We start from the raw sequence: 10,681 nt of genomic DNA on the forward strand, positions 1-10,681 counted from the left end.
TTTCTCTTCTCGCAATTAAGAGAGATCTTTGACCTTTTGTTTCAATATCTCTACGGTTGTCTTGCGCAAGTGACCATATTTTTTTAAATCAAACCCATACATAAGGATTTCTACATCCTCTAGATTGAGTGTACTTCCTGCTTTCTTCCCCTTTTGCTTTGTTTCAACATCTCAGGAAAGGCTCTAGTTGTCTGACACCAATGCACTTCCACAGCATTCAATACATCCTGCTCTTTGAAAACCTTTGTGACTTTTGCAAGCCAAAATGGATTATCATTTTCATCGTTGTGGTAGCAACAAGAACTGCGATCATTGTGTCCTCACTTAGCTCATTTACATTTCCTTCCCACATTTCTTTCTCTTGTTGTCGACGCTTTGTGCTCTTCTTGGGACCAACATACATTTCCCTTGTTTCTCCATGAACACGAGATAATAACTCTGCTAAAATTGGCACATTGTTGACACCAGCAGCTACAACATAGCCACTCCTTTCACTAAGGCCACTCTCATGCCACACAAATGTATGTTGTAGCTACAATGTGTGATCCCTAAACTCTTCAGCCAGATTCTCTTGCTTTGCAAAAAAACTCTCCCACCATGCTAGAGAGCTCGCTGGAAAATACACATATGAAAAATGTATTATCTCCTTAATCTCATTCAAGCATTGTAGAAAATCAACAGAGTGATTTTATTTTTGAACTTTTTGTGTCTCGCTCATTGTAGAGAGTAGCATCATGTACTTTGCTCGTTTAATTTCACGCGACAAGGAACAAATATTAAGAACTTCAAACCCTCTGCGCTGGGGCAACCATCTTCAAAGTTTGAGTGTTTTTTGGACCACATGAGAGTATGTTCCTCCCCTTGCTTGATTCTAAATTGATGCTGAAAACTATGATCATTGAGCTGTGCAAATGATGGCCTCGCTAGTGCAAAGCATATAAAATCATATGTTTCTTCCATGATTTTTATGGAGGGATTGGGAACATATGTATCCTCTAACAAGGTGCAGATCTGTGGAAGGTCAAATGCACTTTTCTTTGCCAATTTGATCAAGAACCTACTAAACATCTTGTCAATATGGCCATGTGTGTGTCCCACCAAAAAAAAACCCAAGTTTGAATTTCTTTATATCTTCTTCTGTACTAGCATATTTAAGTACACAAGGAGAACTTGGTTTTTGTTTTCTTTGCTAGTGTTATCTAGTTGTAAGTAGAGAACGGGTGGTAGTTCGCCTCGCCATTCTCTGATGATGTTTTGAATGATGGTGATTGTGAAATTAGGATTTTTATGAATGCTAGGAAAATTAACAAAGATCCTTGATGACATGAATGATGGTGATTTTCAAACTAGGATCGTTATGAATGTTAGGAAATTCAACAAAGATCCTTGATGATATGACACCATTGAAAACTAAGGCTCCTATAACATGGAGTTGGATAAATTTTTCCTCCTTGAGATTCTTAGGAGGACACATAAAATGAGGCAACATGGTTTTCTTTTGATCCATGCCATCAATCACTAGGCCTAAATATTTCTCCTTCTTCTCTAAACACTTTTTCCTATGCTTTACTATTTTTTGGTGCTGTGTGCTCTGCTGCTCCCTGTGAATCTTCAAGGCTTATAGAATGGGAATAGTAAAAGAGATTCAAGAGTGTCAATATTTTTCCAATAGTAAAAGAGATTCAAGAGTGTCAATATTTTTCCAATATAAAAATTTAATTCAAAATAACCAACATAGCCACTTTAAAAGATCTAGAACTTCAAACTTAACTTACATTTTTATTATATAGTCTTTATTATGTCTCGCTTTGCTTTCAGCTCCACACATATTTGGCCAAACACCCATCTTGCTCTTCTTAGGAATTTTGATGTGAGAGAAATCTTATCTCCGTATTCTCAAGAAAAAGGGAAGTGAGAGGGTGGGGTTTAGACTTTCTTTTTGTGACTCCACATATAAATTGTACACCTCTCTTTCAGTAAAATTGTCGGGGAGATGTGAGAAGTTTTAAAACTCAAATTTCAAAAAGACATGCTTACCTTGTAGTAGAGTTTACTAAAAAAAAGATACGTTTGTAGAGAAGATAGTTGAGTGCTCTAGAGCTCCAAACACAACTTGCACAAGTGAAAAATGAACCCCTCCCTTCCCTTTTAAAGCCTCATGGTTTTTAAATTTGGAATTATTTAATTAATTAAATATTAAAATTATTTTCAATTAAAAAAAGAATAACCCTACTAAGTCACCTCTGCAGAAGTCCAAGTTAGTTCATTTTGATTGTCACACTCTAACAAATGGAGCTTCTAAGTAGTCCTAGCAATTTGCAACCCTTTTGCCCTTCTATCTCGCTAACACCTTTTGTAAACACAAATTTGAATGTTAATGAAGAAACTCCTTGTTCTAGACGGTGCTCAAGGAGAGTTTCTTTTAATGTGGTCGAACAAGAACCACAACAGCTTAATGGCAATGTAGCAGTCAATGAGAGAGATCGTGAGCGCAACGACGACCTCAAATGGCAAGAGGTGAGAGAAAGCAACAGCTTCTTTCAAGGCTAGCGATTCAAGAGACATGTAGAGATTTTTGTTGTGCCAAAAATTGTTTGAGGAGCTTAGGATTTCAGAAAATCTAACTAGAATGTAGCAAATTTTTTAGTTAAGGGAGAGGTCCACAAAATGTGTTCTTAAGGTCTTGTGTGCAATGCTCCACCTTGTCAACGAAATATGTGGTCTCAGATGTTGTTTCTTAAAGTAATTTGGTATAAGCAACCTGAGAATTAAAAAATCTTAGCAAATGTGGCCTAAGAAAGTTTTTCTTTAACATTTAGCACACATGGAACCCCCCAATATTGTTTCCTAAAGCACTGGTTGGGAAACTTTATCGCCTTCAAGAAGTACTACCTAACTCGGAGTACTCTCTTGTTTTTTTTTGTTTTTGCAAAATTATTACATTGCCTCAAAATCCTAAAATAAATAAAAAGTATAAAATATTCTATAACAACAAATAGAAAAATAAACATTTTTTGACCTAAAATTTTTATTTTTTTTGAAAATTTTAAAAATCATGTTGGTTGCTTGGAATTTTTAACTAAAAAATGACTCTCTTTTCTAAATTCTTTTTTTTTTGGAAATTTTGGAGCGAAAATAACGGTCTACACCTCAAGTGGAAGAAACATGTGGATTCCAGAATCCTTTTTGCGATTCTGCAAAAATTTTGAGCTTGCAAAAATTCTTTAGTGAAATGAAATCCTGAGTTTAGAGAAAAATATGTATTATTGTTAAAATCTTAATTGTTTTGGTAAAAAACTAAACATAAAGTGCATGTTGTTTTTTTAAATCCATGCTTTAAGTAAATTCGGGTTCCAAAACCCAACTTGTGAGACAAAATGGATTCCAGAATCCTACTTTTTTGTGATAATGTGGCTCCTTCCAGAATCCAACTCAAGAGAAAAATTGGTTTCTAGAATCTGGCCTCCTTGAAAAAGTGGATTCTAGAATCCAACTTGACACAAAAAGTGGATTCTGGCAGTACCAAAAGCACAAGGGTTTATGAGGAAGAAGGAGAGAAGACATGCACATCTTACAAGCTTGGGAAGGAGAAAGCAACTTCAGGTGTGGGTGGAGGCTATGGTGTGAAGCTTGTGCCGGAGTACCCTTGTTTTGATGCGCTGGCCGACCAGTTTTTTCCCTTTGTTGATTCGTTGATGCACTGGCTCTACTGGAGCCGCTCTTTTGCTTTTGTGTTGATGCGCTAAAGCGCTTTTGTGTTGATGCATAGAAGCTTTGATGCCCATTGTCACACATAGCTGTGCACAATGCCCCCACCACAGCAGTTGAAGCTTTTTTGTTGATGTGCTGAAGTTTTGCATTGAGCCGACAATGCTCCCGACAGTTGTGCGCTTGCGAGACAACCATGGTCTTCTTGGGACTATGTGCTTGACACACTACCTGTTGAGCCACCACCTACATCATGATATTCATCATTATCCACCCGTTGCATACTCGAGCGGATGATGAGGGGTTTTAAGCCCATACGTGTACTTGATGTTTGGAGATAAACATCTCGAAGATCCGACAAAGCCACTGCACGCTTGCGAGACAACGATGGTCTTGTGGCCGTGTGCAACTTGGATGTGTACATCATGGCCGTGTGAATCATGGCATGTATGGGGTGAGCTGGGGCGTGAGATGGCAATGTGCTTGACGCTTGGAGGGGGGTCATCTCATGGCCATGTGTGCTTGGTGCCTGGGAGTAGGTTAGCAGTTTGCAAGCTAGCTGTGGGGTGATAGTTCACAAGCGAGCTGGGGCAAGGGAGGCCATCCGTCTAAAGCTTTTGGCCATGGGGCGAAAGGGGGCAACGCAAGGCGCAAGCAAGAATTGCATCAAGCCCTCTACTGTTCCTTGCTTGTTGTTAGCCTAATAGCCTTTCTTTCCTAGTTGAACCAAAAGCCTAGTGATGCGTCGATTGCCATAGCCAAGGATATCTTGAATGATGTTCTCAGCTATGCTACATATGGGGCTTGAGGGATGCAAAGAAGCATTTCATCCACACCATCAACGGCTCCATATACATTGCCCCGGCTCCCTTGTAGTCCGATTTTTGTGCTACCAAACCTGGTTGCCTGCACTATCAACCACCCACCATTGAGGCCTTGCACGATTCTAGAATCCCACTCCTTTTTCTACTATTTTTTTATTCAAGTTTTGCCAGTCACTTCTCTTTTCCTGTCTGGTGGATTCTAGAATCCATGATTAACTTTTAGCCATGGTTGTTTCTTTTTTGCAGGTCATGGCTTCTCAATCTCAAGTTTTTCATGCAATCAAGAAGTCTAAAACTTCAAGGCAAGCTTATGTGCAACTTCAACCCGATTCAAGCTCGTAGGGGACACGCGGGTGCATTGATGTCTTCTCAGTTGGTTCCCGTTGGTTCCTACATCATAGAGTCCAGGTTTTAAAGTAACGAGGCTTTTTGAAAGTCTATCTTATTCTTCTCGTCAAGAGCACTTGTTGTGCTAAACAATTCCCTCTTGCGAGCCAGTGAGTCAACACACCAAAGAGCATTGCCAAAAGGTTAGAAAGGAGAAAAGTCAAGACCTTGCAGTTGTGAGAGAGGCAGAAACCCTTCAAAGCTCTCAAGCAGCAAAAGACATATAGGATAAAGTTCCTACCAAAAGCAAGTATGAGCATGCTTGGACACTTAGCTTTGGGCATCATGGGGAGCGTAGAAAATTAATTGATTCAACAACCCCTTTTTTTATTGTCACAAAACACAAAGGACCTTCAAGTTATTCTAACAAGTACTCTTTTATTGGACGCATCGAGAAAGTGCAAGAGCACAAAGGTAAAAATAAGGTATATTTTCTTATTGAGTGTGATGACTCCACTCGCTTTGTTGTTCTTGTTTTATTGAACGACTTTGATATGGATGAAATAAATCCTCTGAGCATAAAAAACTTGATTATTGATGCAATGAAAACTCGAGGCTTGGTAGTAAGAACTAAACTTTTCTCATATTCTTTTCAACTTTTATCTTCTTCTTTTTTTGAAACATGTCATTGATTTCATTGTTTTTGGTTGTAGAAATTTGGGAGTGTGTATAGTGAGGTGATAGAGGGTTTTTTTTTAGCTTAGATAAGAACTCTTCAAGTGACTACATCGAAGAGGAAGGAGAGAAAGAATAAGAGTCAATTTCTTTGATGTAGTCACTCTTCAAGTGACTACATCAAAGAGGAAGGAGAGAAAGAATAAGAGTCAATTTCTTTGATGTGGTCACTCTTCAAGTGACCACATCAATTTCTTTGATGTAGTCACTCGTCAAGTGACTACATTGAAGAGAAAGGAGAGGAAGAAGAAGATTCAATTTCTTCAAGTGATGAGGAGGTTGAGAAAGAACACCCCCCTCTCCACTGATGCAAATCCCTATCATAGGCAAGAAACAAAGAAAAAATTCAGGTAAATCAAAGTACTCTACATTTCTTCTTGAATGAGAGATTGTTTCATCTGGTCCTACTGCCCCCTTACCTGACACAAGAGATTCAAGCTCTTTCAATGTTTTAAGAGAGAGGGTCAAGCAAAATAACATGTTGGATCCTTTGCCTATATTTTCACCCATAAGTGTGATTGAGCATCCACTAGTGGATCCCCAAACAGGAAGAAGACCCTTAGAGGTTCGCAGTGTTGTTGATCATCATGTTCATAATCTAAAGTACAAAACGAAAAACAAGCCGAATGCCATTGTGTTACCCTTTCTTGTTTTAGTGGATGGACAATAGTGTCCTAATAATAAGTACACTGTTGTTGATTATCATGTTCATAATCTAAAGTACAAAATGACAAACAAGCCGAATGCCATTGTGTTACCCTTACTTGTTTTAGTGGGTAGACAACAGTGTCCTAATAAAGAATCTTGGGTGAAGGCCAATGCTGAGTCTTACAGGATATTGGGTTCTTTGGGGCACTCATTATTTGCTTTGCTAAGAAAGATCTTGTTACCGAATATGAGCATGTTGACACTTACAAAATGGCTATGTGTTGGGTGTATGCTAGTTTAACAAATGAAAGAGGCAAAGGTACTTGCTCTTGACCATAATATTGACTCAGACTTTCGAACAGAAATGACTTTCATTCAAAAGATAAGGTTCTTTCATAATGAATGGATTGATTCCTTGAAGTGTGGACCGTGAGAAAATTGATGAGAAGTTTCGAGTTGCACTTCGAGTTGCACTTTGTGAAAAGTGTGGTCTTGAATTGACAAAGAAAGGTGGCCGTGGAGCAAGTTAGAAGCCCAATGTGAAAAAATATGATAACTATTTTCAACTTTCCTTTCATGATGGAGAAATTTGGGATCTACAAGAAGATATTTTTAAGCTACATGAGCAGGGAAAGTTAAAAGGTGAAAAGTTAAGCAAGTCGCTCTGCAACTTCGAAAGGCAAAGGTGCCTCAAGTGATGACACACCAAAGCTTATTCCCGAAGAAATAAAGATAATAGTGTGAAGACATTTCCAAGGAATTCATGAGAAATAATTGATCATTATAGTTCTCTCATGCATGAAGGGTGGAAGCATCTCTCTAGAGCAAATGGGAGAAGAATTTGAAAGGTTTGTTTGTTAAATTGACTCTTTTGTTTTTTGAAGTTTTACTTGTTTCATCAGCTCTAATTTCTTTAGTTGTCTATTAGGCAAAAAACCATGTTTCACATGCAGAGAATAATGATTGAAAAGTTCAATTGCTATCGTTGGGTTGAGGTAGTGCTCTACCATCTAGACTCAGGAAAACCCCAAGTGTTGGAGAAGCACATGTCACTGAGTTGTTCATCTTGCCTTCTCTTTCTCTTTTCTAGTAGCATGTCTGAAATTCAAGTGCATCCACCATGGTCTTTGAGGAAAAATGACTTGATGTCTTTTGGGTTGTGTCTTTAGCTTCTAGAACCCCACCATAACATTTTTTTTATTGTTTTCATGTGGCTTTGGTTTCTAGAATCCCAAGGGATGTTTTATTTATGGATTTAGTTTATAGAATCTTTAAAATGACCCCCCTTTTTTGAAGAATTAGGATTTTAATAACCAAATATCGGCTTGGTTTCTAGAACTTCTTTTTTTTTTTTGCTTTGGATTCTAGAATCCACTGATACCTTACTTTTTGAGATCTAACTGTGCTTAAGCTTTCATCTTTGTCTAATAAAACTTTTTTTTCACCTCTCACATCTTGCTTGGTTTTTTCAGAGATCCACGGGTTGCCATCAAGAAAATCCCTCTTGACTTTGAGCAATTTCTTTCCCGTTGTCATCTAGAAAGGAGGAGGAGACAACAGCCCCAAAGCATTGAAATCACTCATGGTCTCACATTTCATTCCTGATAATGTAGATGAGTCTCCAACTGATTGGTGTGTTCATGAAGGCAGAGTTAAAGACGAACACTTTTTTCACAACACATCCTTTTACTTTGGCCATTGCAGATGCTCCTTATGATTTTTGTGCTCCAAACTCAATCAATGAGACGATGTGAAGTACATAGTATCTGCCTACAAAAAAGTCATAGAGGCTTTTAGCAAGGTCGCTACTTGTCTCTTGGGCACTAGTATTTTTTCATGTCCATGATCAAATTACTGAAGCGCAAAAAGCCTTCAACTCAAACATGGCGTGTCAAATGATGACATTGTAAGTAAAACCTTTGAAAATTTTGATACTAGCATTAAGGCGTTATTATGTGTTTCTCTTTTCTTAGATGTTAACTTTTGTTTTGTAGGACAGAGCCAAGGCAGCATGGGTGTCCACGTGGCAGTCTGTGTGGACTGTACACTAGGACAGTCGGCCTTTGGTCGTTGCATGGGAATTGTACGGGCACTCATGTGTACGATATCTTTTTGGGGTGGGGACCCCTAATTTGGGGCACCATCCTCGATATGCGTGTCGAAGCGCCTAACAGTGTGATTTTTTTTTTACGAAAATGTTTGGGGTGTCTCCCCAGTCATAGGGGTGCTGACCGTTTGTTAATTGGACACCCGATCGTGCATTTATTAAGGTTTAAGTTTACTGTATTTTAATTGAGAATAACTAAAAATTTACATATTTTAATTGAGAATAACTTAAAATTTACGTATAGGCTTGATCCGGTGTCCGTTTTGGATGTTGTAAAATCCTATATTAGGGTAAAATTACGTGCAGATTCTGAATTTGGACTCATAATTCTAAGATTCTAAGTAGAAGCAGCCTGTTTATTAAAATTATTGATTTTTACATCACAAGAGACCATAAATTCATGGGCATGTAGTATATTAAACATGGGAATGTTACACCCAAAGATGAGTAAAAACCAATGGTATCAAACTCACAAGCCCAAGAACTATGATCAAGTTTATAACCATGCCTATACTTTTCTCATTCTGCCAGCGCTCGTACCGACAGGCTGCACCCGGCACTCTTTGCGGTACTGTACCCGACAGCCTTCTAGCAGGCAAGCCATTTTTTCCCATCTCCAAGTAAGCCCTTTGCAGAATATTTCTTGCCTCCTCTCACCCTTGAGGGTATAGTGTCCTTAGCCCCTCTCTCTCTCTCTCTCTCTCTCTCTCTCTCTCTCTCTCTCTCTCTCTCTCTCTCTCTCTCTCTCCCCCCCTGCGCGTGTGAATAGACTTAAGGGAGGACTCCCCCTCCTCTCCCTATAGGGAGAGGACTCCCCCTCCTCTCCCTAGAGCTGCAACCTTCTCCTTACAAATCCAATTTAAGGACACATTTTTCCTCCCCCCCATTAGCACAGTGACTTTAGTAAGGGCTTTTGCCTCTTAGAGGTAATTCAACCTAGGGATTTTTTGCTCATAACTTGAGCAAAGGAGCTCCAAATTGTGATCCGAGACTGAAGCATTGGATTCATGGCATCGCGGAGGACTACAAGACGGCGGGCAGAATGGGTCCTTCACAAAAGCACCAAAATATCGCCCCAAGAGACGCGCACATCAATGAGTCTCGAGCGACGAGAGATTGCTCTAGATGCCGCCCCATCTCTCCCCTTGGGAGCCCCATAAAGAAATAATGACCAGGTTAGCTTGGTCATCGTTTAAAACGAGATTTTTATTTATTTATTAATCTTTAATGTTAACTTTAAAGACATTAAGAAAGAGATGCTATTTTCTTTATACCAAAATTCTTGGTGAAATTGTTGTTTCCTCAAGGAAAGTGATGAAATCTGTCATATTCTAAAATTCAGTTTGTAAAGTGTTATCTTGATTGAGTTAAAAAGTATAGGTATATCTTCTCCATGCCTCGATGCTAACCCCATTTCCGTGCTTGTGTAGCCGGGCAGCTACACAAACGAGGACCGGAGTCTAGACCCAAGGTATCGCTCATACCATTGGCAGGATAAGATTTCGCCAATGGAGGCGAATAAGATGCATAAGAGAAATTCTTTTATTCTAAAAGTGTAATTCCTACTATCCAAAAAAATGCTTAAAGATATGGAGGAATAGACCAAGGCGATCCAAAAAAAATTTAAAGCTGCTAAAGATCGGCAAAAGCATTATGCTTATGCAAGGAGGTCTGAAAGGATCTTCTACAAGTGCGATGTTGAGATATCGAGCTCGTCTAGTGAGGCGGTGGACACTGATGACCCGCCTGGGGGATAGGCCCCACACTTACACCACTGGCATGGTTGGTGAGATCATGGGAGATATGCGGCCAGTGGGATGACAGGCTGTGTGACAGCCATTCTAGAGACTGGCATAGTTATAGCGCCAGCTCATTTAGTCGGGTTCACACTATAGAGAACCCGTGTATGTATTTGGTTGAGTACCTTTCATATTGTGTGTACTCTTATCTTGTATATGGTGTGTTGAGTGTTGAGTAGAGAAGAAGAAGATTTCAGCCTCTCACCTTGTGTGTTCTCTATTAGGGTTTTGTGAGTGAGTGTGTGTGTGCTTGCAAGAGCTCAAGCTCTCTTCCCCCCTACATCTTTTCATGGTATCAGAGCCTGGTTCGTGCTAAGGGCTGAGCTGCAAGCAAGAGAACCACAGGAAGCGATACGAGGGTAAGAGCTTCAACTACTCTTCCCTATTTGTATTGGTGACTACACCCTTGTCGGGAGCTCTACGGGAGGCACCGGCAACGATCTCTAATTGAGGAGCTTTCTTCGCGGGAGTAAAGCTATAGGGCAACTATATTGTCCTATCGGACTAAATTTCTGGGCCGAAAACGCATTTCG

The 10,681-nt window shown here is 39.5% G+C and overlaps 1 pseudogene; it reads right to left on the minus strand.

Moving 5' to 3' along the window:
- Positions 1–217: 217 nt before the first annotated feature.
- Positions 218–1,068, minus strand: LOC147620034 (uncharacterized; annotated as a pseudogene).
- Positions 1,069–10,681: the final 9,613 nt, after the last annotated feature.

The sequence above is a fragment of the Cibotium barometz genome, chromosome 32 (assembly GCF_041138505.1).
Source record: "Cibotium barometz isolate CiBa-2024 chromosome 32, ASM4113850v1, whole genome shotgun sequence".
NCBI classification, from domain to species: domain Eukaryota; kingdom Viridiplantae; phylum Streptophyta; class Polypodiopsida; order Cyatheales; family Cibotiaceae; genus Cibotium; species Cibotium barometz.